We start from the raw sequence: 26,547 nt of genomic DNA on the forward strand, positions 1-26,547 counted from the left end.
AGATACTGTGCCAAAGCCTGAGGTACTTAACTCATGTAATCCTTGCAATGGTCACAGGATGGTGGTGCAACTGTTATTCTTGTTTTAAAAAATGAGTGGGAGAACATTCACGCTAAGAGCAATAAACTTAGGCCTCTTCTACCTTTCGAAGTTTCTGAAAATGAGGTTGTTAGACTAGATGCTAGGCGATTTGTAAGGCTTCTTTCCAGCTCAGATCCTCCTAGGACTGACACATCTTTGAAATGAAAATAATACCTGGGGCACCTGGGTGGTTCAGTCGGTTGAGCATCCAACTCTTGATTTCGGCTCAGGTCATGATCTCATGGTTTGTGGGTTCGAGCCCTGTGTCGGGCTCTGTGCTGACGGTGCAGAGGCTGCTTGGGATTCTCTCTCCCCCCCCCCTCTCTCTCTCTGCCCTTCCCTGGCTCACTCTCTCTCTCTCTCTCTCAAAATAAATAAATAAACTTAAAATATCAAAAATAATACCTGAGTTAAAAAAAAAAAAAATCATGCTCTCAAATGATTACAAAAAGAAAAAAGAAGGTCCCAAGATCAATGGAGAAGCTTTCAACATAACACAGTTATGGGATTCTTAACAACTGCTTTGCCTGTTTGATCTGGTTACATGGTAGATTAAAAATACTTATATATTGGTGTCCTCAGGCTCTCACGACTGGAATGAATGATGGGCCCAGGTAAATGGTGGTTCAAAGATGAATTACTGTCCAATGAAGTAGGGAACACACTTCTCAACATTACTTTGGTGTAACTCTGGGACTTCAGAAACAGCTATGGAGCCTGTAAGGCCAAGTGCCAGGTAGACCTGACCCCTTGATTTAGGATTCCAAATGAATAAGGCATGTTTCAGGAGTGCCACTGAGGACAGAGTGAGAGATCAGCAAACTCTCCAAAATGGTACCACCATCAAGCGTTGCTTGCTCCTCCCTGGGTGGGGGTGGGGGTGGGGGCAGCATTTGGTTTCCAGAGTGGGGGAAATCAGGCAAACTCCTGCAGTGATTCTGCAAGTGGAGGCATCAAGTTCATGGGCTATGGAAAGCACCTCTGGCTCCCTGCAGCAGGACCACTTCCTCCAGCACCTGGGATAGCAGCCCCTGAAGGACAGGACCTGTGCCCCCCAGGTCTCCTGAACACCTCGCCTCCCTGGCCGGGGGTTTCTCCAATGATACTGAATGGGCCACAGAGAGAACATGTGCTAGAGATGCTGGAACTTTCAGCTTGGAATGCTCTGCTACCTTTCTCTGAATGGCAACATCTCACTTAACTTTCTAGGTCTAAAGATCAACGCCTGCCTGGCCCGACCACCACAGCTGCCCCAAGCCAAGTCTGCCTCTCGTGGGAACTGCTACCCTCCCGAAGTTCCCAGCACAAGATTGTAATCACAGATTTGTCTGGCTGTGGACTGTGAACATCTTTAGAAGACAGGCTGGGAGGCCCATCTATCTTTATGTACTTAGTACCTAGCATTGTGTCTGGATTGCAAAGGGGCTGACTTCCAAAGAACTGGAAAGTAAAGCAAGGAATTCAGAGTTGGGAAGAAGTTTATGAGGTACCATCATGTTTGAACTCCAGCTCAACACAAAATTTCCCTCAAAACATCATTACAGAAAAACAGAAGTTTTAAAAAGTGTGTGTGTATGCATGTATGCTTCCAGATCTCCCTTGACGTACTATGGGGTTATGTCCCAATAAACCATCAAAAGTTGAAAATACCGTAAGTTGAAAATGCATTTAATATACTCACCCACCACTGGACCACTTTCTCACACGATACACAAAAATAAACTCAAAACCAACTAAAGACCCAAATGTGAGACCGGAAACCATAAAACTCCTAAAAGAAAACATGGGCAGTGATCTCTTGGCCATTGGCCTTTGCAACATATTTATGAATATGTCTCCTGAGGCAAGGGAAACACAAGCAAAAATAAATTATTGGGACTACACCAAAATAAAAAGACTTTGCACAGTGAAGGAAACCATTAACGACGAAAAGGCCACTTACTGAATGGAAGAAGATATTTGCAAATGATTTATCTGATAAGGGATTAATATCTAAAATACATGAACTTTCACAATTCAATAGAAAAAAAAAAAAAACCCAAATAACCTAATTAAAAATGGGCATAGGACTTGAATCAGCATTTTTCTGTTTCAATATAGATGGCCAAAAGATACATGAAAAGATGTTCAATATCACTAATCATTAGGGAAATACAAATCAAAACCACAATGAGATATTACCTTATACCTGTCAGAGCTGTCAGCACAGAGCCCTACGTGGGGCTCAAACTCACAGACTGGGAGATCATGACCTGAGCTGATGTCGGACGCTTAACCGACTGAGCCACCCAGGAGCCCCACAGTCTATATACTTTAAATGGGTGCAGTTTATTTTAGGTAAATTATACTTCGATAAAGACGACTCTTAAAAAAAGAAAAGTATACCAACCTACCTTATACACGCTCAGAACACTCAATTAGCCTGCAGTTGGGCAAAATCATCTCACACAAAGCCTATTTTATAATAAAGTGTTGAATAGCTCATGTAATTTATTGAATACTGTACTAAAAGTGAAAAGCAGAATGGTTGTCAGTGCATTTGCTGTTCACCCTCGTGATCATGTCCTTGTCTGGGAGCTGAGTGCGGCTGGTAGTCAGTGCCCAGCACCACGAGACAGTGTCTTAGCTCACGGTGCCAGCCTGGAAAAACAGCAAAATGCAAAGTACAGTTTCTATTGAATGTGTATTGGTTTTCCACCATTGTAAAGTCGAAAAGTTGTAAGTTGGAGACCGTCTACGCATGTGTGACACCCTTCTAGTATAGTGGGTACATGGTGGCAAAGACACTAAGGGCGAAGCTCACTCAGTTCTTTGAGAGTTAGCTACCATCTTCTTCTACAAGATTTTTTCCTCCTGATCTTTCAAGAAATACCTGCTACTTAGAGAAAAATGTACAGCATTTATTAATGTGGATAATAGAGAACCGAAGTTAACACGTTGCTCTATTTCCTTCTACTATTTTCTCCGTGAGTTTTTTTTTAAGGAGCTGAAATCACATTCTATCATACAATTTTAGTTTGCTCCTTTTCAGCAAAGGCATTTTCCTATGTGATCACAAAGTCTTCATAAGCATCATGTTTTAAAACGTTTATTTTGGCATAATTTCAGACTTAGAGAAAAGTTATAGGAATGGCAAAAATAATTCTCTTTCACCCAGATTTGGGTTACTCAAATGGGAACATTTTACTGTATTTACTTTAATCCCTGCATTCTCTTTTCCAACAGAAAGCATGAGAGAGAAAGAGAGGTAGCCATGATGTTACTTGGCCCTTAAATACTTCAGTATGTATTTTCTACAGATAAAGAGCTCTCTTACATAACCCATTAGTCAAATCCGGAAACTAACATTGATATTGATATTACCCAATCTACAACTGTATTCAGATTTCAGCAGTTGTCCCCATAATGTCCTTTACGGCAAAAGAACACTCAAAATTCCACACTGCAGTTCAACTGTCGTATCTTAGTTTCCTTTCATCAGAGATGGTTCCAGAGTCTGTCTTTGTATTTCATGATACTGATTCTTTTGCGTAAAGACCAGCTGTTTTATGAAACACCCTTCAGTTTAGGTTTATCAGCTCTTTCTTCCTGACTAGATTAAAATTATGCACTTTTGGACCACAGAAGTGAGTATGCATGATTTTTAATGATTTTGGCAGGATTCCATTTTATGTAAACATTCCCTCATCATGGAATTTGGGCTATTGTATAATTTTGCTGTAATTCCAAAATGAAGCTCCTTTTCTTTCTTCCTATCAACTACCTACCGGTTTGTCTCCATTAATTTCTACATTAATGATTAACTCAAAAGAATGATTTCAGGTTATTTCAAGAATATTTTAAGTGTTAATATATTTATTGCTTTTTTCTATAAAGCTCCTGTCAGTGTGCAGACCCATAACCGATAAAAGTATCTACTCCACCTCAGGCTAACTGGCCTTCCACACTGGCATGTTGTAAGATATAGGTTGATTTGGAAAGACAAAAAATATTGCAATGCTGTATTAGTAGACTTCATCTTTAAGGGATGGTTTACAAAGGGTGTTTGTTGTTCCTCTGATGACACTGAATACATTCATTTTCTCGTGTGTTCCTTCCTTCATTCAGCTAATATTCCGAGTTGTCAGTTGTGTGCCAGTGTCCTTCTAGGTGATAACATCAAGCTCCAATGTAAAGAGATAAACATGATAATACAGATTGCACTAAGGGCCATGAAATACTCCAGTAATAAGTAACTGGAGGGGGTGCTCTGGGTGGGGACAGGAAAGAGCCTGGTACTTTGAGACAGACAGAACTGGTGTAGCCACAGCTGGGGAGCATAAGGGGAATGGGTCAGGCCTCAGTGTCCCTTGTTTCATCTCAAAGTGCTTACTACAGAATTGAATCAAAAGGTCTGTAAAACATTGTCCTTTACGAAAAACACGAAGCCATATTCTGCCCTATCCCAAACACCCATCTCTCGGTGGCAAACCTTGCCCTTCTCCTTCTTGTCTGTCCTAGTCAGCAGAGTCTGAACGTCAGCATGTTGCAGTTTGCGAATAATGAAAGCTTGAAAATTCTGAAATGAGAGGAAACTTGCAAACCATCCTGATGTGGCTCAGCCTTGCAATTATCTGAACATCAAGGAATCATTAATGAATCAGGCTGTCTCAACATTAGATTAATGGTCACTTTCAACAATGAAAAGGGGGCAGATGACTGAGAAAGGTGTGTGTCTTCTCCTCCAAATAACAGGGGTGGTGGCTGCAGCCATAGGCAAGGAGGGTAAGTATTCACAAAGAAAAGAAACCAGCCTGTGCTGTGGACTGAGACGGGGCCAGCAGGAATTCCCGCTCCCCAGGATCACTACCTGCTCTGAGCTTCGTCAGAGTGTGTCAAGAGGCCAGACACAAGAGCAATCTCCCAGGAACTTATCCTGGGGGAAATATACCCCCCCCCCCCCCCCCAGTAATGCCTACTTAGCACTTAGGACAGTTGGTTTCCATACATTGGGTGCAAAAAGCAAACAGATGGTACAGTGAAAAAATGGTTTTCTGGGGCAACTGGGTGGCTCAGTCAGTGAAGCATCCAACTTCAGCTCAGGTCATGGTCTCATGGTTTGTGCGTTTGAGCCCTGTGTGGGGCTCTGTGCTGACAGCTCAGAGCCTGGAGGCTGCTTTGGATTCTGTGTTTCCCTTTCTCTGTGTACCTCCCTCATTCACGTGCTCTGTCTCTCTCAAAAATAAATAAACATTAAAAAAATGATTTTCTTATATAAAAATTGCACAAGATGAAATATTATACACAATAAATACACATATGATCAATAATCATTAGAAACCTCTGTCAAATGTTGAAAAAAAAGGTTGACAATAATAACCTACAAGGTATGTGTACACTCTTCCCTTTCCCATCCTTCTTTTAAGGACACACAGCCCCAAGTAGGCAATGAATCTGATGTAGAAGTAACAAACACCCTCTTAACAATGCCATGCCCTCAAATACTGAAGTGTGTCTCAGGATTCCTGAGAGCAGGGAAAGGAAAAACAATAACTATTAAACTATTAGTACCATTACTAATAAAAATACTGTGATTGTATCCTCCACTTGGGGGATGAAAATCTAGAACAATAGAGATGATAAACATTCACCCGGGGACATGAACTACCACTTGGTGAACAAAAGATAGATGAGATTTTTATTATGAAGGCTCTAATTATAGAAGACACAACAGAAGCTAAATAATTGGGTCAGATCTGGTAATTAAAAGCAGTTGAGTAATTAACAAAGGATTAGTAAAAGCGTCAGGACAAAATCATCTCTTAACAAAAGCTGAAATACATGGGAAGGTTTTTATATTTTGGCTATTACCCTTCTGTTTTGCATTTTGGTTTTAAAAATATACTAAAAGTATAGGAAGTAGTAGGGAAGTAAGTCTTTTTTTTTTTTTTTTTTTTTTTCAACGTTTTTTATTTATTTTTGGGACAGAGAGAGACAGACAGAGCATGAACGGGGGAGGGGCAGATAGAGGGAGACACAGAATCGGAAACAGGCTCCAGGCTCTGAGCCATCAGCCCAGAGCCCGACGCGGGGCTCGAACTCACGGACCGTGAGATCGTGACCTGGCTGAAGTCGGACGCTTAACCGACTGCGCCACCCAGGCGCCCCGGGAAGTAAGTCTTACTTTGTTAGCCTAATTGTGACTGAAAGCTACTTTCTGGCAGGTGCTAGTAGCAAGTGTAAGTGAACTGAGGCAAGTAATTTATTAAAAAAAAATTTTTTTTAATGTTTATTTTTGAGACAGAGACAGAGCATGAACGGGGGAGGGGCAGAGAGAGGGAGACACAGAATCGGAAGCAGGCTCCAGGCTCTGAGCTGTCAGCACAGAGTCTGACGCGGGGCTCAAACTCACGGACCGCGAGATCATGACCTGAGCTGAAGTCGGACACTTAACCGACTGAGCCACCCAGGCGCCCCAGAGGCAAGTAATTTAAACCAGCAGGACTAACTCAAAAGATTCCAATGTAGGCAATGGTGAGCTGCAGTTTCTAAGTTAGGATCACTAATATGTATCTAGTTGGTTGTTGAAAATTTCTATTTTCTGGTTGTTTTTGTCTCTACCACAACTTCAAGGGATAAAAGGAGGCTCAATCCTTAGCATTGGTCACGAGACCTGGCCAAAAAAAAAAAAAAAAAAAGTGCCCACTGTAGTTTAATAGGTGTGAGCCTTAAACCTGGTAACATTTTAACTATTTTACTCTTTATAGATACAAAACAAGTATTTGAACCTAGGTTTAGAATAATTGTTTGAAGGCAGAAGAAAAGAACAACCAAAAAAACCCCAAAAAGTTTTACAGACTAGGCCCCTTTCCCTATCCTGACTCATCACAGGCTGACAATTTCTTTCCAGACTATCTGTCAGAACAATAAGGATGCCTTAGATGGCTCGTTTTATGCAATTCTCCAATTCTCCTCCAGGGGGCGAAGTTGGCCAGCATTTCACTGAAACAAGGAAATTCCTTTCAAACGGGATTTTTTTGCAAAGCGCTAGGAAGATATTCAAGTACAAAATGGGCCTTTTCCCCTCCTCCTGCTTCTTGTCAATACATTTAATTCTCACTGATTAACAAGCACTCCAGCCCTTTTGTGCAATGAGGGAAGGGACATGATTAAGGCAGTGAGCAGGAACACTTTATCAGCATAGTGCTGTAGGTTGGCAGGTCTACTCTCCTAAAACTTGAGATCAGGGTTATGGTTTTGCCAAAGCTGGTACAGTTTCAAGGATATTACTTTTTTTTTTTTTAGGAGAATTTTCCACTGGGCCTCACACAGGGTTCCCTTTGCAGGGCCTCCCTCTGTGCAACCACAAAGCCACTGGAGGCCTGAGAGCACCCGCCCTGCTTTCCTGGAGGAATGGTGGGACCTTGCCACCTCCTGAGGGTGTCTGGTGGCCAGGAAGGAGCCCAGACAGCAATTCCTCACTGGCCTTCCTTCCCTTCACAGAAAGGGTTACGTGCTCCCAGTGGGAACTCAGATAAAGCCACAGAAGAGGTCTCACACAGGGCATAACCTGTTCTCAAAGTTGAAGCAAACTGTAGGTTTAGTCTCTTGGTGATGGCATAACAGGGCAGAAGGAAAGACCCTGAGTGTGTGCCAGTTCTCCCTGGCCTAGGAACAGATCTAGTTTTTGTGGACCCTGAGCCTTGTTCGATTTGGGGGCCCCTTTACCAGAAGAATATAAAATTAGGAATGGCACATTAGCTATAGGATCTCAGAAGGGGTCCCCAGTGGTGAAAGACCCTGAAACTCAGGCATCATAACTGTCATTAGCTCTGTGGCCAGCACTGGTGGCTGAGGAGTTACTGTGTCGGCAAGAGGCTCCTGCAAGCCTTGTCCACAAAATGGCAATGGGTGATTTCTGTATGGTCACATGGCTCAGTTCCCACCTCAGGGAGTGGACTAAGAGGCTGGGAAAGAGAGTGCGAGGTGGTCAGCGGCCAAAAGTGTCCCCATAGGTTCTGCTCCTTCTTCACCCTGCCCCAGGCACATCGCAGGTGCTCAATAAACGCCTCCCAACCAAACAACAGAAGTGGCCCCACTGCTTCCCCACCTACCCGTCCCACCCTGAAGGCTGTACTGCCTCCCCTTTTCTCTAGCTCACCAGCCAGGTTTTAAGCTTCTAGGTAAAGGAAGTACTCCTGAACAGTCTATCTGCGGAGGTGGGTAAGTCAAACCCAACATAAGAGCGGGTTTCTGCTTCCCTGGGCAATTCATTCACCAAAGATGTACAGGCATGAGTTACCTAAACTTCAAAATCAGTCCAACAAATCATGATGCCGCTTCATTCTATACAAACCCTGTACTTGGCACAGCATGGGCACCTGGTAAGATGCAAGGAGTCTGGAGCTCTACTGGCTCCGGAGTGCCCACAGCCCCAGGGGGATCCTAGGAAGGAAGTGTTCCCCGTGATTCCTGTTAGAGGGAACGAACCTCCTTAATCAGGAATCCGAGCTCCACCACTGGCCAGCTTTCCAACCCTGCCTGACCAAGCCTCTGCCCTTGTTTTGGGTCATCCCGTTGGCTCAGACCCTGCCTTCTCCCCCTCCTCCTGATGGGAAGGTCAGGTCTCGTTTTGAGACCTCCTTGGGCTCCACAAAGGTTCCAACTATGCCAGTCCTATTGACAACAGAAAAGAAACTGATGTGAATTTAAAGCACCTAGCCAAATATAGCTATGTTTGCATATTTTCACAGTCCCTGTAAAAATAATCTATAAACTTCTCCCAATCTAGTGGCAAAATCACTTATTCAAATCTTAACAAGGAAATGAGAGGAGGTCTAAAGATATGACAAGTTGTTTAGTTAATGTAGCTTGCTTTTGTATATGCTACAGCCTGGTATTTATAAGCAAACCTGCTCCTAAATGTTCTTGTTCTTTCTTGAATAAAACAGTGAGAACTTCTTACGTATAAAAGTGTCTCCATGAAGCCATTTATCACAAGGAAAAAGAAATGTTCTGCAAAATAAAGGTAGTATCGTGATGTGAAGATAGTGGCCACCATTATTTGGGTGCTTACTGTGTACTAAACATTTCACGTGGGTTATTTCACTTAATTCTCTCAATAACCCTGTGCAGTGTTATCCTCATTGTACTGATGCAGAAGTTGAGGCTTCAAGAGTAAGTGACTTGCCTGAGGTCGCACGGTGCCCAAGGTATTTAGTGGTGGATTTGAGGTTGGACAGGTTGACCTTTATTTTTAGCCCTTGAGGCATGCTGCCTGTGCAACCAAAAAAAGTCACTTTGTACACGACAAAGAACTAATGAGATTTGCAAGCTACTTTGTCAAAGCAGGTGGTCGCACACATTTTGATTTTTTCTCAAAATCCTATTTGATCCAAAAAAGAAAAAACTGCTGGAGAATTGGGCTTCTTCTTTCAAGGCTATAAGGATTTTTAAGAAATCATTGCAACAGTCAAAAGCAAATAATGGTAACACCTACCATTTATTGAACATATACTATGTGACAGGCCGCTGTGCTGAATTCATTATATGCAATGCTTTCCTCAATGCAGCTACCTCATGAGGCAACTGGCATTATCCTCATTTAGCAAATGAGGAAACTGAGGCTCAGAGACCTTGCCCAAAGTATCTCAAAAGCTAAGGAAAGGTCTGGACTCTGATCTACCTGTCTACACAATACACCTCCCTGCTGTAAAATGCACACAAATAAAAAGAATGTTTTAGTTGACAGCCTGTTAGCTATTTCATACATCTAGATATGTGAATGGCCAAATGGAAAGTGCTGTATCCTTGGAGGCCAAGAGAAGACAACAGGTGAGAAGCGGTCGGGGGGTTCAGTTCTGCCCTGTCAGCCTCTGTCTCCAACATCACCTGGGGTTTGAAGGAGGACACAGAGCAGGGGATGGAGGAGAAGGGAGCTAGATCCTACCGTCTTTATAAACAGCCAGAAAAACTAACAGGAGGGCATAAGGCAGGTTCACATCTGGATACACGTTGAGTCTTGCTGGGGGAACCAGTCCAATGATGGAATTGCCCAAAATGCACTTAATACATTCTTAGGCCATCATCCCCAAAGCGACTCCACCTCTGACTCGAGTGTCCTGCTAGCATGTGTCACTTGCTCATCTGACACTCTGCCTTTACCAGGAGGTGGGGGACCTAAACACAGAGAGACCTACCTACCATCACAGTGGCCCAACTTGTACATGACAAAAGAGGGCACCTTGCCAGAGAGGCCAGGTTCACAATGCTGGGGCTGGAGAAGGCAGAAAAATCTGCTGACTCCAAAGGATGCTGAAGCATAAAAGAAAAACTGCAAAAAACAAAACAAAACAAACAAACAAACAAAACAGGGGGGAAGGGGTGGTCTTTGCAGGACAGTAGGGCATATTCTGTAGTCTTGATTTTTCAGGGTTCATAAACTATGGACGGAGCCTTGATTAGAAATCCCCATGAAGCATGGCCCCCATCAGCCCTCAGAACAAGAAAAACTATGTTAGGGTCATGAGCATGGGAGACGGTGATTGAGCATGGAGTTTCCAAATACTAGCTTTCTCTTGCGGTTATAACAAGTGCACTTTGGTGTGATGGTAAGGAAAACCTTCCCGGAGACAAGGTCAAAGGCTTCCCTGTGGTCTTAGAGGCAGGGTGCTGGTAAAAGCCTGGCTGCCATTGGAATCTCTGCTGCCCAGGCCGATTTCTTCAAACTGGGAGTCACACACACACTTCTGATACCCATTAAAGGGAATGTAGCTGGGAGCTGGGCCTGGCTTTGTGGGAGCAGCATCCTTCCAGCAACTTCATGTTATCTGAAAATTGGAAGAAGACATTTGGGAGAAGAGGAGGAGGTGGGGGGCTCCCCATGCTTGCTCAAGTTTCAAGAACAGGACGGAGAGTCGCTTTTAGGGGCGCTGAAGAGGAGTTCCTTGCAGTAGCCAGGGGTTAACAGTTAATCTAACAAGATGCTAAAGTGGAAGTTTCCACTCCAGCATCAAGATTCAACAGATGGGAAATTCCAAAGCAAGGGGCCAGACCATTATGTGGAAATTTCTAAGAAGCTGACTTAGCTGGCTCAAAGATCCATAAGGAGGATATATAAACAGGTTCAGGGCAGTGGAAAAGGATGAGGATTTTGTGAGGCAGATTCCTTGGAAATTCTCTGATTCCCACCCTCCCCAAGATGGCTTGGGTGGAGGGAGCTGGCCTTTCATTTCAAGCCTAGAGAAAAGGGTTTCAAAGGCAATGTCTGGAAGGCTTGATATGGGTCTCCTAGAGTGTGGGGACTGGTATGTGACTTCTGCCTGAGGAACCAAAATATGAGGGGGTTACTAAGGAGGCCTAAGGTGGGAGAACAGAAGGCTGTGTCAGGGAAAGTGACTGCTCACCCCCTACCTCTGGGGGGTTGAGGGAGTATGAACTCTGGGCTCCAGGAATGCCAGCTTCGGTCTCCTTAAAACAGGTTCTACCCAACGGCCTTCATTCAGCCTGATGGTGAGAGGATCCCAAAGACAGAACGTGAATGGAAACCAGAAGCTGCTGGCTGATGGTCACAGCCAGCAGAAGGAGACATACTGCCTGAGTGCTGGAAAGTTCCAGCAGGGGGGCCTTGAGAAAGCCACGGAAGCAGCCAGGAGAGAAAGAGTCCATTTATCCATCAGCCAGGCTCAGAGGACCCAGTACCAGGCGTGACAATGGCAGTCAGGTAAGAATCTTCCTCTCTTCCTCCCTCTCTCCCTACTTCACCTGGGGAAGCCTGAAGTAGTGGGCAGCTGGGGAGACCCATACTGGCAAGATGGCGGGGGAGGGGTGAGTCTTCTCTTGAGTGAATACTGACTGCTGATTGATCACACATTGAGCGTTTCCAATTTCCAAAGCAAATGTGCATGTGTGGTATGTGTGTATGTTACTTACGGGGGCCATAGGACTTTTTATTGCCAAAGAAAAACCAGAGAAGTCATAGGCTTAAGTTTTTAAAATAAAATGGAGAAAAGACACACCTCACTGAATAAACAGACAATATAGCCATGTCTTAATTAGGTCTCGGATGCCACATGTGGAATGTCTAATTACAGCTAACCTTTGCTAAGAACAGACTATGTGCCAGGCACAAGACCAAGGACTTTACAGGTATTACCTCATTCAGTCCCCCTAACAACTCCAAGAGGCAAGTGTTATTATCCCCTTTGACCACTAAGGAACCTGTGGTTCAGAGAGGTTGGGTGACTTTCCTAGGGTCACACAGGTTGGTAAGCAAAGTAGTAGCCTGGACTCAACCTCAAGTCTGACATCTAATCCTGAACCTTTTTTATCCTTGCAGATGAGTGGTTTTCAGCAGACAGTGGTGACTGAAGTAGGGCAGGAACTTGGGTCCTGCCCACCCTTCCCTCTTGGGAGTCCCTAAGCTAGATAACCAAAGAGCAGAGCTTGTAACCCCTGAATTGCATGATCTTAGTGGCCTCTTCCAACTCTGGGATTCTATGATTCTATCATTTGTGGGGAGAAAGGTAGAGAGAGGTGGACCCACAGCAGCAGATACAGGGAAGACAGAAAAGATGGAGTTTATATTCTGTATTCTCACAGTGGCAGAGAGAAGGAGCTGGTTCTTGTACGTGTTACTATAGACCTGAGGTTTGTGGAATTATAGTCATGTGTATAAATAACTAGTTCAGATAATGCACATAAAGCACGTAGCACAGAACCTGGCACCAGAGTAAGCATTTAGGTAAATGGCAGCTATGGTTGTAAAAAGTTTACATATATGCCTAAAAACCTCAACATGCAATTTAATGCAACATACTCAGCCACTGACATCACTGTGTCTGTTCCATAGGGAACTATGTTTATCATGGACACTAAACTTTATTAGCTGAGCCAAGACAAGAAATGGATGCATAAGATTAAGCTAGCCAAATATAAAACAATTTAAGTACGTGTGAAGCAATGGCTCTTAAACGGTAGGGGCCATGGAATCCTAAGAGAAAACAATGGAAGCATAATCCCTTTTTCCAGTAAAAAAGTGCCTACACACAATTTTGCAAATAATTATAGAAGCTCATTCATTTTTTTCATTCAATGGGTTACAGGTCTACTGAAGCCTATTTACTGTGTCCAGGTTAATAATCACTCCTATAGATTCTGGGGATGCGGTAGGAGATCCTCAAGCCCAAAGCTGCCTATCCGACCCCACAGTGGGGTCACCCATCCTTGACCTCTCCATATGCTGTTACTAGTCTTGATCATGATACCAAACCTGGAATAGATAGCCGATGAAAGTGAAGCTGAATCTAATTTTAAACCTTTCCAGTTTAGTGGACACCCCTCCCCGCGCCCCCATTAAGAATTTCTAAATCAGTGGACTCTGGTACCTAAAAATTTTATCTGCTTGGCACTCCCTTCCTTCCTTCCTTCTACTGGTAACGAAATTCTTCCTTTTTTCATAGGGATTGCATTCCATGAAATGGGATTCACCCTCTCTCAAGGGCCACAGAAACAAACCTTGCCCAAATAGATACTGCTATTGTCTTCTGTGTGCTTCTAACCAAGTTGATTCAGGCAAAGAATCCAAACTGGGCCCGTTAAGATCCCTCCTTGGTCCTATTGCTAGAAAAATGGGAAAAGAAGCAACCCCTTTTCACTGAGATCCATAGCTGTGAGGATGATGGAAATGTAACATTGATGGCCACCTCTGGCACATGGTGAGGGAAGAGCTTGCCTGTGAATGAAGTTGACAGAGTTGAGCAGAGCCAAAAAATGGAGAGAGTGAAAGATAATGGCCTAATGATACCTTTTGAACCCCTGGACACAGCTATACCAGAAGCCCATTCCAATACAGACATCTTAATCATGTAAGTCAAGAAACTAGTGGGGCTCCTGGGTGGCTCAGTCAGTTAAGTGTCCGACTTCGGCTCAGGTCATGATCTCACAGCTCGTGAGTTCGAGCCCCACGTCAGGCTCTGTGCTGACAGCTCAGAGCCTGGAGCCTCCTTCGGATTCTGTGTCTCCCTCTCTCTCCTCTGCTCATGCTCTCTGTCTCTGTCTCAAAAATAAATAAACATTAAAAAAAAATTAAAAAAAAAGAAACTAGTTTCAGTTGGATTTCTGTTACTTGCAAACAAAACAATTATAATAACAATAATAATACAAATATTTATTATTTGTAAAACAAATTGGATGGTGAATGGAAGACAGTTTTACAAATGCTGCCTGTTGTGGTAGCTGTTTGGGGAAGCTCTAGGTGAGCAGGCTGAGAAGGTGGTGGCCTTGGACCAGGAAGAGCCCTGCGCCAAACTGTCAGCAGATGACTTGGTCCTCCTCCCCCTCTTCCGGCCCTCGTGCAGACCTCCCACCACTCCATCCTTCCTTGGGCAGCTGGGCGCCCTCTGGCCCTTTTCCTGTGCCTCCCACTAATGGTTGCTCTACCTTTCCCATCTCCTCTCATCCAATCAAAGCAGTTCACACTTCTACAGGACCTTTTACTTGACACTGACAGGCTGTCCATGGTTGACAGCAGTTCAATCAAGTATTTCTTCTTTCAGGGATGAGCACATTTTAACTGGGTATTTTGAAGAGGACAAAAAACCCAAAGGGCTCATTCACTAATCGTGGAATAGGCCCTAATGATGGTACAGATGCAACTCAACAGGGGGCTCTTCTCGTAAATCTCAAATAATTCCATGTAAAGCAGTTAGCAGTGCCTGGCTCACACAGTCAGCACTCAAAAAAAAAAAAAAAAAAGAAAAGAAAAGAAAACCCCAGTACACACTAATATGACTTATTGCTGCTGTTATTATGTATCCTCCCATGACTACCATGCAACTACTCACTGCCTATTCCTCCATCACTACCATGACCACCCCTACCACGAAGGTAACTTCCCCTTTCTTAACCTTGGCTAGCCTCAGATCCATAACCAGTTAATGCACTTTAATTATTTTTTATGGTTTATAAAACACTTGTACATACATCCTCCTTTTAGATCTCCTGGCAGGCCTCAAGTTAAACATCATTCCCATTTTACAGAGGGAGAAACTGAAGCTCAACGAGGTTGAGTTCATAAGGTCCCACAGCCAGCAGCAGAAGAGTCAGGGCTCAGACCCAGGTCTCATATAAATTTCTTATTCTTTCCATAACAAGTGGTTGCCAACTTGTGCACAGCAATCGCATGCGAATCATCTGAGCACTTTAAGATTCTGGGAGTTTACCCCAGACCTAATGAATGGGGAGGGCGCAGGGGAAGGGACCGCGTGCTTGTGTTTTAACAGGTGTCACATGTGATCCTGATGAGCTGCTGACAGACAACCAACTGTAGTGTCCATGCTGCCTCCTGCTATATATACTAAGTACCTATACTAAGGTATACCTGCTATGTTAGGACTAAGTACCTGCTATACTCTCAGTATACACCTCTGTGGTGCAAGGAAAGTGTAGGTAGCCGTCTGCTCTCTAAAGTCCGTTTTCTACCACTGTATAACAGTTATCTCACGGCAATCATGTCTAGGTTTAAAGACATCACTGACAAAGCAATGGAAGAAGGAAGACTAGCCAAGGTGAAGGGAGTGAAACACAGAGCACAGGGTTTGGCTTTGAAATAGTTCAGGGCAGGGCAGATTCCAGATGGCAGGAATAGGCGGGGAGGCCATATTGTGGAGAAGGGAATATTCCAGTGGGACCTTCAGAATGGGAAGGGTTTCCAAGTGGAGAAGGGGTGAGCAGCATGAAGTATCCTCCAGAGAAATGGTAATGGGACCAGCATGGCTGGAATAAAGGAAATAGTGAGAGGCGAGCAGGAAAGGATGTAGCCAGGTGATGGATATGGAGAAGCCAGAGAGAGGAGTCGAGGCTGGTGCTGTGGGTGACCTGGGGCACCGACAGTTTCTGAGCAAAGCAGGGACAGCCTGAAAGATGAGCCAAAGGATGACCAGTGCGGCAGTGTAGAGTGGAGGGAAGGTCAGAGAGTGGGCAGTCCGACACTGGCAAGAACACCTCGAAACCTGCTGAACTGAGATGCCAGCTGGCAGTGCCAGGGCCTGTCAAGCAGAATGGGGACAGAGGATGGCAGGCTATGGGACAGGCATGGATCGGAGTCCTCACTCCATGCCCTTCTCTTTCCCTGTGACTCAGAAGCCCTGTATGGCAGGACTATAAAAATGGCCACAATCCTTCCCCTCTCTTTATCCATGCTGCCTGCAGTACAGTTCTGTAGCTCCTGTACTAGGGGGTAGACTCTGGAGCCTCGTGATTCCAGGCCAGCCATACAGCTCACTTTGGCCGAAAGAATGTGATGGAAACAACGCTGTGCCACAGCTGAGCCTCAGCCTCAAGACGTTCCCACTTTGTCTCAGTACCCTGATCAACCCCATGCGAACATGCCCAGGGTAGCCTGGAGGATGGTGAGACACATGCCTTAGCCATCGTGGACCTGTAGCTGACTTCAGACAGGAGTGGTCCCACCGGAAACCAGAAGAATCACACAGCAAAGCCCAGCCCAAACTGCCAACCCACAACATTGCAGGATAATGAAACGATTGTTATTTGGAGTCAGGAAATTTCGGCTCGAATTTCTGGCAGTATATTTTGGAGTGGTTTCTTACGCAGCAAAAGCTAACTGCTACACACTGCAAATAAGAATATCACCACAGTATTAGGGAGTCAGGCCACATGAAGCCCCAGAAGATTTTTCACTTAAAAAGTATATTATTTGCCTAACTCTAAAGTCAGTTTTCTACCAATGCATAACTATTCTCTCACAACAATCACATTTAGGTTCAAAGAGAGGAGAAGAAACCTCCAGCAGTAAGAAAGCTAATACGTTGTAGCTGTAAGCCAATTTTCATTACAACACACTGCAAGGGACTGTCTGAATTCCTTGGCTGAAATAACACTTTGTTGTTTTGGATACTGCTTAAAACAAGCAGACCATCAACAAGGGCCTGGAAATAGTTTCATTACCAAAAAAAAAAAAAAAAGAAAGAAAATTTAACAGTATTTGGCATATAATCATAGATCTTTCCCTGACCATGTTCTTAGCAAAGGAATGTGGATTGATTTACTTTTTTTTAAGGCATGGAAACATCTTAAATCCTTTCAGAGAGGAAATTTTAAAAAGTGTGAATAAATAGACATCTAATCATAGTCCTGGTAGGGATGTATCTAACTTAGAAGTGTGAATATCATTTCAAAAATAATGTCAAACAGTCACATTGTTTTAAAAATGAAAGAGAACTCACCGGAAAGACTTCCTGTGGCCCACCGTTTTCAGGTTGGAAGTGGTGGAATGAATCTGAAATAGAATTAAGCAAACATTCCATAAGTAAATCACACTTGCAAAGGGTGTGCTTTCAGTCCCAAGTGACCGCCATGATGTTGAGTATTTATTCTTTTAGTTAAAGATTAGCAAAGCTTTTTCTGGCTCCTGATGGAAGAGGGAGAGTTTTTTGCCTACATATTTCAACTTCCTGAATAGAGAGCCTTCTCTCTTCTACTTCAGGGAGCGCTGAAAGTCTGAAGCCAGTATAACTATAAATGGTAGTGTTTTCATCCAAACCCCTCCAAGTCAGCAGAAGCCTCTTTGGTTGTTGCTCTTGCCTTGGTCCCTCAACCCCTTCTGCTAGGACCAAGCCACAGCTCCCTGCATGGAACCAATTAAAAAATGGACAGTCCAGCACAACCTCCAGGACAATAGGGAAGAGTGTACAAGGCTTCCCAATAGATCACAAATAAGCACAAATTTTTGTTTTATTGATAAGGATGAGCCCAAGGCAGTCCTGCTCAACAGAAATAGAACATGAGCTATATATATATATAATTTTCTATTTTCTAGTAGTTACACTAAACAGGCAAAAAGAAATGGATGAAATTTTAATGATATGTGTAACTGAATTTATTCAGAATATTATCATTTCACCATGTAACCAATAGAAAAATTACTAATGAGACATGTCACATTCTTTTCGTCACACTAAATCTTTAAGACCCAGCACGTCACAACGCAGACTAACCACATTTCAAGTAGTCAACAGCCACAACGGCAAGTAGCCACATCAGACACAGAGGGAATCCACTTTTGGCCTTCAGGTTCTGGTAAATCAAGTCAAATGCATGAAGAGATTTTATTCATCTATTTTTCTCCTCTTAGTAATCCATCATCACCCCATTTGTGATGTCATTTTACTGGAAATAATCACGTAATAATAGCAAATATTTATATAGCACTTAACTATGTGCCAGGAACTGTTCTTGGCATCTGACTTCAATTAACACTCACAATAACCTTATGAGATAAGCATATTATCATTCCCATTTTGTAATAAGGAAACTGAGACGTGGAGAGGTTAAGTAACATACTCAAGGTTATACGTTGGTGACAGAGCTGGGATCGTAATCCATGTAGAGGTCTGCCTCCAGATCCCATGTCCTTTAGCCACTAGACTCTCACCTAAACGTGAATGGCTCAAGATAAGATAATTACTTTCAGTTTTAGTTATAACCACCAAGTGATCCAAGGCTGCTGTCACGATACATGGTCAGATAATAGCAGTGACGGCAGACGGAGGAGTTATGGGATGTGCTAGCGAATTAAAATAAAAACAACATGGAGGAGGAGCAAAATCACCACAAGCAGGCCTGGGTCTGACCGGGATGCAGCAGGAGGTTAATGGTGTCGGGGTTGGGGGGGTAGGTGTCGGTCTTTCGAAAATTTTGTCTTCACAATTTTTCTGAGGGAAGGGTCTATCACTTCCACCAGATTCTCGAAGGGGTCTATAAGATAGGCACCTCTATATCCGTCCTAGCTGGGTGGAGAGGAAGACCAGAAGAATCAGGTAGAAAGGAATTCAGAAAACATATCCTTTTAAATTGATTAATCCGTGGTCCCCAAAGAAGTCACACCTAGTGAGAAAAATAAGATCCACACGTGTGAACTCCACGCCCATATAGTAGGAAAGGAGGTTGGTCAGGGACACTGTTCAGAATCAGCAGGCCTTGGACTGAGGCCACTGTGGGATGCTGAGCCCCGAACCTGCTGAAAGTCCTTCAGTGGCTTCCTCTAGGTTGTAGGAGCAAATCCAAGTTCCTTAGCCCAGTCTCAAAAGCTGCAGTGGTCTCGTGCCTGACCTCTTCCCGGGCACTCAGATATCTTGTCTTTTAGCTACACAGACCTATTTACAGGTCCCTACATGCCACACACTCACCCCTCTGTGCCTTTGCAGATTCTGTTCTTTCTGTCAAACACATCCTTTCCCTATAGTATCAGCCTACCTGTAGGCATCAGTTCCAAAGTCATCTCCTCTGGGAAGCCTTTGTGAACTCCTTTGGCTGCCATAGGGACAGCTTTCTCTCTCTGCAGTAACAGTAGTATTCATTCAATTCAGTTGAGAATTATGTACCACTACAGATAATAACAAAAGCTGGTATTTATGGAGTCATGTGCCAGGCACTGTTCCACGTGCTTTGCATGTTCCTCTAATCTACTCAGTAACCATACAGGGTAGGTCCTTTTATTACTCCATTTAGCAAGTGAGCAAACTGAGGCATAGAAGTCAGCAGCCTAAGGTTATCCAGCTTGTAAGTGCAAGAGCCAGAGTGTGAATAAAAACACACTGGGATAAAAAGTCTCCAAATATGTTCTTTAGCAAAGCAAGCTTTGACTTTATCTTTTAAATCCAGCCAGTGCTGAGGGGATATGTTTTAAATCCAGCCTATGCTTGTTCACTATGAGAGGGAACAGACACAACTCAGAGCTTGGCCAACTCGATCATGCCTCTAACGAGATCATCAGCTTCCCTTAACTTTGCACGTGGATCTAAGTAATAACATGCCCTCTGAAAGCCTTGGCTGACCATTATAAAGGAATGACAGAAAAGACCCTTTCCTTTAAAAGATGCAATATTCGGGGCGCCTGGGTGGCTCAGTTGGTTAAGCATCCAACTTCATTCAGCTCAGGTCATGATCTCGAGGTTCATGAGCTCGAGCCCCACATGTCAGGCTGTGAGCTGACAGTGGGGGGTCTGCTTGGATTCTCTCTCTCCTTCTCTCTCTGCCCTCCCTGCCCCCCCCCCACTTTTGCTTGCTCTCTCAAAAATTTTTTTAATAAAAGCAATATTCAAGTTAAAAAAGTACACAAAGCCCTGGTTTTTTTTTTTTTTTTTTTTGGATTTACTTGGCTTCAAATAACTCAGTGAGTATATTCCAAATATTTTTAAAATAAAAGTCTGTTGAAAATCTCCTTTTGTTTTCCAGTCATGGCTTTGTCATTTTTTACCCTTCAGTTCCACAGTATGTTTCTTTCCAGCACTATCTAAACTCTCCTTGGATGAATATAAAAAGTGACCTTGTAGGAGGACACTCTCCCCTTTCTCTACCAGTGGGAAAGACAAGAGTTTCAAGATCTGGGACATACACAGACTTCTAGGGAGAGAAAGAGCTCTCTGTAGCTCACGTCAGAGATTGCATCAGGACATTGGCCCAGCCTACCACTCGCCAATAAATGCAATTAGCCATCACAGCCCCTCTTCCCACTGAATCCAGAATGTAAAAGAAACCACCAACTTCCCATGTATATGGACGTCAACATTATCTCAGTTATTAACAATAAATTTATAATAACCAATTGTGTTTTGACTCTTCCTACCTCATCTCCTTCTACAATAAACATTAATCTAATTGTTATTGAGACGTTTACTGAATGCAAAGTATGTGCCAGGCATGGTTGTACCTGCTGGAGATATAGCAGTAAATGAGGTAAACAAGGCTCCTGATATAGGGGCCCTCCCACTGTAATGGAAGACAGAAAATAAACAAGTACACAAAGAAGTAAGTAAGATAACTTCAAATAGTGACAAGTTCTACAAATTTTTCCATGTAAGCATGGAGTGATGTGACCTACTGAAGAATTTAACAATGTCTCTCTGGCAGCTGCATGGAGGAGTCTGGAAGAGGCAACAGTGGATGGATGGATCAGTGGTGACCAGTATGAGGCCATTCAATTGTTTAAGTGAGAAATGATGGTACCTTGCGCACAGGATGGTAGCAGTTGAGATGGAGAGAAGTGAATGGATTCAGGATAGGTTCTGGAAGTAAAACAATTAAGACCTGCTGCTGAAGTGGTTGTGGGAAAGGAGAGAGAGGAACGGGTCTAGAGGACACCTAGGTTTTGGCTCAAGCAACTGGGTCAGTGGTGTCTTCTTTAGGGGAGAAACAGGTTGTGCGAGGAAAATCAAGAGTTCTAATTTGAAACAAAAAAAAAAAAAAAAAAAAGAATTGATTTGATCGACCTTGTTAACTTTGAGCTACCCAAGTGGAGATGTCAAGAAAGCATCAAGAAGTCTTGAACTATTGCTGTCCACTACAATAGCTGCTAGCACATGTGGGAATTTAAACAATTAAAGACTCATAAGCCATATTTCAAGTAATCAAGTAGACATAGTAGCCACTGTACTGAACAGCACAGGTGTACGTATTTGTGTCACTGTAAAAAGATCCACTCGATAGGAATCGTCTAAAATGCATGTGATAACTTGCTAGACTCCATTACTATATAACATTTACCGTCATTATAAAATACAAAATTATAGCCCTGGGAGATCTTTAAACAGCCACTGGATCCTGATCATACCTGCTTCTAGTTCATGTTAATTCTCTAGAAAATACAGAATATAGCACTGTAGGAGGTGGGGTGGGGGGAACATTAGTTTTATAGGCCTGGCTTCTAGCTGTCTTGACTACCACGACTTCCAGCAAATCACTTAACTAACAGGTGCCTCCATTTCCCCACCCACAAAATAGGAAGTGACCCTGAATGGGCTATACTGAGAAACATGTTGGAGAATGTTTCCAGCTCTCAAGACATCTCCACCTTTCCTAGTCAGATCCGTTCTCATTTCCACTTGCAAATTCTGACATGATGTTATCTCAAATGGCAAAATGGATATAAAAGGGCCTTCAAAACATACAAGGCCCTACTGTAGGTGTAAGTGTAAAAGATACATGTTCCACAAAGGTGAGGCAAAATATACCCTGTGTCTTGAGCCTATCATAGAAATTTGTGTTACTAGATGTTGCAGGGCTCCTGACTTTATTTTTTTATTTAAAAAAATTTTTTTAATGTTTATTTTTGAGAGAGAGAGAGAGACAGAGCACAAGCTGGGGCAGAGAGAGAGGGAGATACAGAGGGACAGAGAGGGACACAGAATCAGAAATGGGCTCCAGGATCTGAGCTATTAGCACAGAGCCCATCATTAGGCTTGAACTCACAGACCACGAGATCGTGACCTGAGCTGAAGTCAGACACTTAACTGACTGAGCCACTCGGGTGCTCCAGGACTCCTGACTTTATAAAGCAATACTGTAATGCGTCAAAGAATCAGGACAAGTCTTGAGCCCGAAAGGTGAAAGACAGTAGGAACAAAAATGGTGACATTTTCCCTCACCATGCAAAGGCTTTTGTCCTAGGAAAGGGCACACCCTGAGCAGGTGAACTGGCCTACTTTAACCAAATGGTGCCACCCCATTATCTCCACCTTGAGATGGGCTCCTGCTCGGAAGAGCTGGTCTGGGCTGTTCATCAGGAGAAATTCTCCCACCTGCTCACTGTCCTTAATCCACAGAGAGTTAGAGACTTGAAATTTTGTTTTTAATTAAAGAGCTGGTGGGATGTGTCCTCGGCCCTACTTTGTAGATAATCTGGGGGGAAAGTATCCTGATTATGCCAAAGCTAGTGAGAAATTTTAAAAATAGACATGTAATTCCTATTTTGCCAACCTCTATGAGAATACATAAAAAGCCAGAGTAAACAAATGAAATTTTACTCAATATATTGTTTCTTATTTTTCTATGGAAAGGGCAGTGGCACTTTTTTGGTGGTGGTGGTGGTGGTGTGTGTATGTTTCCCAATGACAGTTTTAAAAGGACATCAAACATCTCTGGGCCCATATGCCCACCATCGTAATGCTACCACTTATTTTTGCCTGTTACGCTCCACACACACACGTTATTACGTAACCATGGCCACAGTTCAAATGCTATTGATAGTAAACCCAGAGAAAGCTTTGGAGTTAGGAGGTGAGGTCTGAATGTTGGCTCCTCTAGAAGGTGAGGTCTGAATGTTGGCTTCTCCACTGATGACATGCAAGTCCTTGAACCATTTACCTGTAAGCCTCAATTTTCTAACGCGTAAAAATACCTTTAAGCACACAGTTGCTATCTGAATAAAAAGGGAGAATGTTGGCCCAATGCCACCAGGAAAGGCTCCATAAATGACGGCTATTATTTTCTTTTTCCATTTTATTTTAAATATTTTCTGTGTTTCTACACATATTCACAATGATTATTTAAGGGGCCTAAAATCAGTCCTTCATGTAAAAAGTTCCGATTTACTAAATCACTCCCATACTGCACTAAATAATGCAAATTGTCACCAGTCTTTATTATTATAAATAATATTACATTGGATATCTTCATGCTTTAGCTTTTTTCGTCCCTTTCACTTATTTCCCCAGCTTCCCTAAATTTCTAACAGTAGAATTAACAATTTTTTGTTTTTAAAAGGGCCTTTAATTAGCATATAACACCACCAACCAAATAATGGGGAATTTCTGAGATGTTGACATTTTACACATAAAATGGTATTCTTAATGCAGTTTTAATTTGCATTTCTAAGATAATTAGTGAAAATGAACTTTTTTTCCTGTTTATTAATGGTTTGTCACCTTGAAAAATAAGCTTATGTTTTTCTTATTCATAGAAGGATCTTCATATTTTTGTTATGAATTTCAATGAGCTCTTAAATAGTATATGATAATCAAGAGTTAGTATTTGTCTTTGCTATAAATATATTCCCTGTATTTTGAATTTTAGAATAAACACCTTTTAATTTACAGAGCATTTTAATAAATAATAAGCAACAGCCACATTTTGTATAAACCTCATGAGCTATGACATTGTTTCTTGGCAAAATGCTTGGCTTTTGATTGCTTTTCAATGTTCATTTACACCCACTTTTATTTTCACAGCAACCCTGTGAGTGAGCTGCGGAATACGACAATTCGCACTACACGCCTGAGAAAACTGAGACCCACGCAGGCCAGGCAACTTAAACAGGGTCACCGAGCCTTGGAGTTGGCCAAGATTGGACTCAGCCCTTTGTTCTTGGAACCACAGGAACCAAAATAAAGAGATGTGTTTTTGTGCAAAGGGATAATTATCTCAAGCACCAATTCTACCTCATTTCCTATTAAAAAACCTTTATACAAAGCATCAGAGAACCACACCTGCTGCACTAGAGGCTCTCCAGAAATGTTGGCATTTTTAATTCAGCTTTGTTGAGGTGTAATTGACAAGTAAAACTGTAAGATATTTCAAGTGTCCATCATGGCGATTTGATACACATTGCAAAAGGCTTCCTCCTATTTAGTTAATTAATACACTCATCATCTCACATATTGACCTTTTTCTTCGGGTGGGGTGAGAAAATTTAAGTTCTGCTTTTCTAGAAAATCTCAATGATATAATACAATGTTATCAACTACAGTCAACATGTTTCCCTTTAGATCCTCAGCCCTTATTCATTTTACAGCTTAAAGTTTTTACCAACCTCTTCCCGTGTCCCCCCCAGCCCCTGGCAACCACTTTTCTACTGTTTCTAGGAGTTTGATTTGATTTGTTTTGATTCCACATATAAACGATACCATGCAGTACTTGTCTTTCTCTGGCTAGTATTATTTTTAGAGAATCCACCAAAACAATGCCTTATGTAACGGACCATCCTTATGCAGTTAAAATAATCCAAATAACTTAGACCTAAATTAAGTGTTGCTTTACTGTCATTTTTTTTTTTTTTTTTAAACGAGCATAAACATCACTCTTCTTGCCAGTATTCCTTCCCTTCTGGGCTCAATGAAACCACTCTTCTCTATGAATTTCTATAACCTTTATCACTCTCTACCTTTTATAGCAGGTATTTTAGTATATGTTTCACCTCTTCTACTGAGTAAGATCCCAAGGTCCATATCTTATTTGTGTTTGTATCTCCCCAAAATCCTAGCACCCTACTCTGCACAGAGATAACACTGACTCAGTGTTTTAGTAAGAGATGAAGCACTTCATGCAGTTAAGAGACCAAGGTAAAAACAAACAAACAAAAAAATACAGTTAGTTAAAAATCAGAGCACTGAAGGCTGCATTAACTATGTGCTTTTTGCTAAGCTGCTCCTTATTCTGGCAAGCACACTAACATGAGACAGTCCTAATGCATTCTTAGGCCAGAAGTCTACATTAGCTAAACAGTACCAAACTACATTAAACAGAATGTCCAACAATGTTTCCAGCCTTGGACAAATCTGTGTAATTCTGCAGATATAGCTGTTATGCTTTTATTTGCAAATTCTGATATAACTCATTCCTCAAAAATTCACAGTGTACACACACACACACACACACACACACACACACACACACACTACAAAAGTCCTGGTTCAGCATTTGGGAAAAACGCAGATAAAAATATGAAACATCTGTTTCCTAATATCAGGAAAATTCACAGGAAACGATTAATGTTCACTAGGGAGAAAGAAAAATAATCTGGATCAAATTATAAAATGAAACTTCCAAAATTCACGATTAAGCCTACAAGTCACTACGTCTTCAGAACTGAGGGCGGGGGGGGGCGATGTGAGGATTTCACATTTAAACTCGCCACAGTAGAAATATTTTTATTCCATGTATATACAAATAAGCAAAAAAACTGTGTGCCTCCACCCTACGTAATATTCTCAGTTCCTAAGTCTCCCCACTGATATTTATATAACCCTTGGCAGTTTGGGTTGGTATTGTGTATGTATTTTCATAACGTGCTTAGTGTCTTACAGGGTGAATGAAAACCTAGCTAAACTGGGTGATGGTCCCTGTAAGGACAGGATGGGGTTCTTCTGAGAAAAATCAAGAGTGGCTTACATCTCCCAAGGACTGACAGGACCGGGTGGTCAGGGCCATAGCAAGGTCAAAGCAAACTACAGATGAGGGTGGTGAGTTCTTCCACTATCCTGCCCCACATCAGCCTCTCTAAGCCTACCACATGCCTGGCAATGTGGAAGGTGCTGCAGATACAACAGAGAGCAACATATAGGCCTTCTCCTCGAGGAGCCTACGATAAGTCATGGAAACAAATGAGGAGGTAATTAAGAGCTTCAGCAGCATGTTATCTAATTGCAGTAAGTACGAGGAGCTCTGAGGGCACAGAGGAGGGGCATCTATACCAGTCTGGGATGATCATGGAAGGCTTACGAGAGGAAGCAGTGTTGGAGCTGAAGTATGAAGAACACCCAAGGTTAACCAGAAACTCAAAGGAGGGAGTCGTGAGCAAGGCAGAGGAAACAACCTGTGCCAATGCCCAAGAGGAAGTGAGTACCTAGGCCCACTGAGGACTGCAAACTGCTTAATGCACCGGGTTGGGGAGGTTTACATGCAAGAGAGGCC

At 42.8% G+C, this 26,547-nt stretch overlaps 1 protein-coding gene across 1 annotated transcript in view; it reads right to left on the reverse strand.

The window, feature by feature from the left end:
• The window catches only part of GNG12 (G protein subunit gamma 12), a 106,001-nt gene that overhangs the window by 60,079 nt on the left and 19,375 nt on the right, over positions 1 to 26,547 (reverse strand). The window contains exon 2 of the mRNA XM_042952116.1: positions 17,307 to 17,359. The gene's annotated coding sequence lies outside the window, so the exon portion shown is untranslated. The remainder of the gene's footprint in view (positions 1 to 17,306; positions 17,360 to 26,547) is intronic.

Source organism: Panthera leo, chromosome C1 (assembly GCF_018350215.1).
Source record: "Panthera leo isolate Ple1 chromosome C1, P.leo_Ple1_pat1.1, whole genome shotgun sequence".
Classification (NCBI taxonomy): domain Eukaryota; kingdom Metazoa; phylum Chordata; class Mammalia; order Carnivora; family Felidae; genus Panthera; species Panthera leo.